The sequence below is a fragment of the Aphelocoma coerulescens genome, chromosome 2 (genome assembly GCF_041296385.1).
Source record: "Aphelocoma coerulescens isolate FSJ_1873_10779 chromosome 2, UR_Acoe_1.0, whole genome shotgun sequence".
Taxonomy (NCBI): domain Eukaryota; kingdom Metazoa; phylum Chordata; class Aves; order Passeriformes; family Corvidae; genus Aphelocoma; species Aphelocoma coerulescens.
Genome location: NC_091015.1, coordinates 30,550,563 through 30,556,562, shown reverse-complemented (window position 1 = coordinate 30,556,562; position 6,000 = coordinate 30,550,563). Strand labels below are relative to the sequence as shown.

The 6,000-nt window shown below is 34.4% G+C and overlaps 1 protein-coding gene across 1 annotated transcript in view; it reads left to right on the top strand.

Moving 5' to 3' along the window:
- Positions 1 to 960: 960 nt before the first annotated feature.
- Positions 961 to 6,000, top strand: part of LOC138106396 (diacylglycerol kinase beta) — a 425,706-nt gene continuing 420,666 nt past the window's right edge. The window contains exons 1-2 of the mRNA XM_069006937.1: positions 961 to 1,089; positions 3,287 to 3,344. The gene's annotated coding sequence lies outside the window, so the exon portion shown is untranslated. The remainder of the gene's footprint in view (positions 1,090 to 3,286; positions 3,345 to 6,000) is intronic.

Below are 6,000 nucleotides of genomic sequence, written 5' to 3'. Positions count from 1 at the left end.
ATTGTGCCTTTCAGATTCCAAAATCAGATTCCAGCTCTGTAAGGAGACAAAACTGAGGGACAATGAGAAGGATGAATACAACAAAGTGAACACACTCTTTCTGTCTTCACTTGTGCTATTATAAACACTTCAGAGAAACATTCAGGTATTTTTCTTAACAGATAGACAATTCCTTGTTTTATATGTGGCTGTATCCCACCAGTTCCTACCTTGGTATTTTAGCTTAGTTCAGATAGTGGGGGCATGATCATACCACTGCCAGAGAATAGTCCCTGGAGAAACTGAAGGGGAGATCTATTTGAATAATAGATGTTTTGGGTCAGTGACTGGTCCAGAAATGTTGCACAGTGAAGAAGGAAAAGGTTACATTTATAGCTGGGGTTCTTTTTCAGATGGAGTGGGAATATTTTCTTTTATTTGGGTAATTTCTAATATACTTCAGAAGTTAAAAACAGTTTAGAAACAAAAACATGCTTAAGTTGAAATACTTTATTTTGAAAATGTCAAATTAAAAAAAATATTATTTTGAACTCATCTAGCTACTTGGCTTATTTTTTCCTTTCCCCCTCCTTTTTTTTTTTTAACTTTGAATTTGCTGAAACTATATCCAAATTCAGGAAATTGCATTTTTAGAAAAGTTATTAATTCCAACTAGTTTTGCTTTTAGGGTTGGAAGCTAGCTGGCTGAATCACCCACAGACTAAATGATCAAAGTGACTCTCTTTGCTCCATTATGTTGTCAAAGACACTGTAGATGAATTTAGTGACATACATAATATCCTGTGCTACTGAAATGGGTATATAGTGATGTACTCCTAAATAATTCTAACATTATCCCATTTCGCGAAATGCACTTTTTTTCCTACATTTGCACTCTAATTTTCTGTAGTCAAGAGTGATAAGTCAAACTATTTTTCCCGAGTTCAGACTCTGATTTTTATCATCCACTCTCTTACAGCTATGAAATGCCTGTGAGTAAGTGCTAAATGTTCAGCATTTCAGAAGGAAAATATTTTCATTGAAGAAGATGTTTCTCAGATTCTTCAGGAGCCAAAAACATTTCCTGAAAGTGTTGCTACTCCCCACAGGGTAAGTAAAGACTTTACAAAACCAACTATTTATTTGAAATGGCTATTGCTACCAGTATTATTTTCTGTGCAACACAGTAAAATAAAATTACCTTCTATATGAAATGAGTAATTAGTGTACAGAAGACATTTATTCCTTCAAACTAAATGTTCTGTTACAATCACAAAAATGGCTCTGATGTTCATTAGCTTGTTTATGTGAACATCTGATTAATTGCTTTCATCACGTCAACCTTCCTACTATGGCTTTGATATTTACTAATGAGTTGGGTTTTTTTAATTTCCTAAGTGTCTGGGGAAGTACTAGAATATGAAACCCTATCAGTAATATTTGGAAAATTTCATTGAAATGAAACCTATGAACTAATCATTCACTGCAATTGCATTAATCATATGTCACATTCTTGTGACATGTAACTGTGATTCATCTCAGTATGGGTACTGGGTACTTGAGTTGCAACCCATTGAAACAATGTGTCTTTCACACAAAGATATAATATTTAATTAACTGAAAAATAAGTGCATTTTTTTACAGAATTAAACATAAGTGACATAAAACATTAAAAAAATAAATAAATGGAAGCTCGAATTATGAACTAGAGAGCCAAAACACATTTTTATGTAAAAAGAAAAGGCTTAGAATATAAAGGCAATAAGGAAATAGTATAGTAAGTTTTGTCACTGTTCACTTTGGTAGTTTTACTGAAGCTGTTGCCTACAGTCTTAGCAAGTGATCCTTTGTCAGACACACTGCATTAGTTACCTTTTGCAACCCCTCAAAAATACTTGTAGTAAACACATTAAAATAGCAGAAACAAATCTTCTACAAACTGAAATGTTTATTTTACTGTCATCACTGTAATTCAGTCATTAGGTGCAGACTCCTCCTTTCTTTGTAGATACCCTAGTTTAATTGAGAAAGGTTTCAGACCCATAAAGGCAACAGCCTTGAACTGTGAATGGAAACTACTTTTGTATCTACTGGCATTGTGTTGCTGAATATTATGATTCTGTTATACTAGAGATCAGCAATTAGCATCTTATAGAGAGGGTTGAGTAAAAGCTTCTGGTTTACCCTCAAAAAGCAGTAGATGTTTTCCTCCTTTCTCTTCTCTCCCCCTTTTTTTTTGCATTCCCTTTTTAATTGGTATTTTCTCAAAGTTACTGGTAAAAGATACTAAATTCTAACAGCAAAAGAGGAATTTTATGCCTGGACTGCTCTAGGGCCAGTGTAGATGCATTAATTACACTAATTGTAAGTTGACAATCCTAGTCCTTAGCCGTCTGGGGCCTTGTCCAAGGCTCACTGACGTCAATGGGAACATTTCCACTGCCTCCATTTTGGCTCAGGTCCTAAATGGCTGTGGCAAAATGTAATGCTGTGAACTAAGCTGTCACAAAAAAAATGTACTGCAACTCTTTAGATCTCAAAATAGCAGAGTGTATACAAATTCACAGTAAGAATTGTATTGCTGTTCTGAGATGCTTAAGCAGAGAGAATACTGGTGCTTTTACCTCCAAAATACTGGTTTTCTTCTATAGAATAAAATAACCTATCTCAGCCGCATATGTTCTGTATAGGGAGAACAAATTCACTTTAAAACTGTTCCATGATGCAGCTTCTTAGGCAATTCTACTGAGATTAAGAACATTGAAAGGGTGATGAAATAACTCTTGTGCTTCTCAATAGTAAATTCAGTAGAAGAATTAACACAAATACTTCTCTTCTCAGTTGCCATAGAGCCATTTCACAAAAGTGAAGTGCAATTTTCCCCTCACTGTTTCTGAGTAAAATGATTCCTGCAGTCAGAGAATTTAAGGATAACATGGTTTATTAGGAGTGTAGCTTCCTGATTACTATGCCATTCTATATAGAAATTCCTGCTTATTGCCTTTTTATTCACTGGAACTTTTTAATGACTCATCTGGATCTGTGCTCAAAGTAACAAGGCTCCTTGCCTTTATACTTGCAATATAACATGGCTTGCCTGTTGCATCAGCAACCATTAATTAACAGTAATTGTTCTGTATTAAAAAATATAACAGGCATACATTGAAAAGGTCATAAAATATAATTACACCTCAGATAATATATATAATGATAGCTTGTTAATGTTTTAACATGAAGTTTACAAAAATGTAACCTGTTCAGCTCACCCTATGATTACACTTGTATATTGTACATATCTGGCTTTCAGGAAAGACAGAACAGATATTCATGTGGAAATGAAGCATCTCGGGATGAAAAAATTTTAGGTGAGACATTTTTGTCTGAAATTATGATAGCTTTGAAAGACACATACTAAAATTGGATCTGCCAATAAGTACAGGGTTTGTCATATTTCTTTCAACTTTGGATTTGCAGCCTTTTGGAGTCAGCGAGTAAAACACGGTATTTACCATAATTAAGAAACTTGCTGTCCTCTGGGCTGGTAAAGAATGATTTAAAGAACTTCAAGCATAGTTTTATCCACAGGAATGTTATTTAACATAATTTTGCAAACTGAGGAAGATAGCACCAAAATTGGACAATGTTACACAATGGATTTGGGGGGGGGAAACCAAGGTTGGGCTCTCAAATTTCTGCATGATTTGGGAATCTGGCATAAGGTTCACATTTTTTACAAATGAAGACAAATGGAGTTCAAGAGCTAAACACTGCATATGATGACTTGTCATCATATTACACACAAGCTGTGACTCATGAGGTACTGTATGAACCATTTTTAGTTAAAGTTAATTATTCTCCAGTCACAGTGTGAGAAACTTTACGGTTTCAGAGCATGATTCACTCACTTTCTCCATGAAGGTAAACCAAAAATGCAAGGTTTCATAAAAAGATCAATAATAGCAAATAAGGAGACACAATTCCCCTGTGGAAAAAAAGAGAACTCCTTATGTATTTCCTGTGAAAATGTCTTCTTTTTTCTTTTTTTTTATTTTTCCACATTTTAGGCAGTGAGTTTTTTGCAAGGCTGTTCATTCACGGGCTGTGTGAGCTATATATAGCAATTTTACTGCTAGGATAACACCTCAGCAAGCACTTTTTTCTTTGCACATCTAAGCCCGTCTGCCCCATTTTAGACTACAAATAACTCTGCTGCAGCTGTTGAACGTGACCAGTTTGTCTCCCACACACCCTCAGCTCAAAAGTGCAAACTCCACTCTTTCTGCAGAATTTCCCTGAGACAGCAGGCATCAGTACATTTGAAATATGGATACAGTGTCTCAGAGAGGGATGCCATGGATAAAGTAGAAAAGAGTTAGGGATATGAAACTTTGTTTCTGTAAAATACCTCAAAATAGTAACTCATGTATCTAGTTGCTAATGGGAAAAATGTAAGCGCAGGTTTATGGCTTTCAGACATGGTCCAGGAACACTTAAGCATCTGTGGTTTTAGAGTAGATCCGCAGAAGTCTGTTTTTATAAATAATATCTGTCAATGCGTTGTCATTCTGTCAGTAAGAAATTGTAAGGGTCCAATCTGGTGCAATAAAAAAAGCAAAAAACCAAATCTAATACAGAAGTGCTTCTTTACATAAGAATGTTGATCCTTTTGTTAAACAAACAAAAAAATACTCCTCAGAAAACAACTTAAAAAAAAAAAAGAGTGATAGTTTACAGAGCAGGAATTTGTTTGGGTCAATTAAATCAGAAGACTATATGATAATCTCTTTTGGTTGGTTTTTTTTCCACATTATCCATCTATGTGAGAAAACTAAGCTCTAAAACTAAGCTTTAAAACTAAGTCTTTTCAAATTGAAATGGAAAAGTGCTTTTTCAATGACGGCTTAATGTTACTGAAAACTCACATACATTAAGGATGCCCTTTTCCCCTGGGAGAAGATAAGCTCAAATTCATGCTGAATTCACTCTGTTTCTAACCAGCCCAAGTGTACTGGCTTCTGTTTTTTTAATCCTGCTTTAGGCAGTTATATCCAAGATTATGGTCATATCCTTAAAAATAGAACTGCAGGTAAATCTAAAGCTTTAATTTGACAAGTAAACACTAAAAATTCAAAGCACAGATATTTCAATTATAGATTCTGTAGATGTGGAGTAATAGTCTACGAATCTATAAACAATCAAATATGACAAGCCTCAAACTTTAGAATAAAATATGCAGCATTGAAGATACACTGTATTGATTTGCATTTGCAGGCTCTGTAAGTCAAACTACAGGAAAATCACTGCTGATTGTTTAAGGGCTTTTTGTTTTCAAGCTAGCTGCTAGCATACAAAATCAACTCTTGATTGCTCCTCTTGATGTTCCACTTGTACTTAATCTTTCAATGAACAGCAGTATACATGCAAAGTAATGTGGGGAAGGCACTTCAGTGATTTATCCTGTGTTCTGAAATGTGAGTTTAAAAAAGAATTACAGAAAACATTTGCCTGTTTTGTGGGATGACACAGTGATTTTAAAATCACAAGTCTTTTGAAGAAGATAGCAATATTGTATATGTCAGTGTTGCTTTTATTCCCAAAGAGCTAAATATAAGAATATTATTTTCACTGTAATGAGTTTTTGTCTTTATATGAACTCAATTTATAAACAGTAAAATAAATCGTTGCTGAAAATTCTTCAAGGGTAAGATTAGAAGAACCTTGAACACTTTTTTGTATGATGTAGGTTAAACTGATTGAATAAAACTCAGGTGGCTTCATTTTATAATGTGAGATTCTGAACTGGAAACTTTATAACTGTCTAATATTCTGACTGAATATCAGAATCAATGCATTGGAGAGGGTCTTTTGCATTTGCATCCAAAAAACAATAGCACAGATAGAATGGCAGTTTGGATATGTGATTGGAATGCCATTTTGATGTCATTTTGAGCATTCCACACAAGATCCCCGTGTGGTTTTTAAACACATTTAATTTTAAGCAAATTTCTTACATCTCCTGAG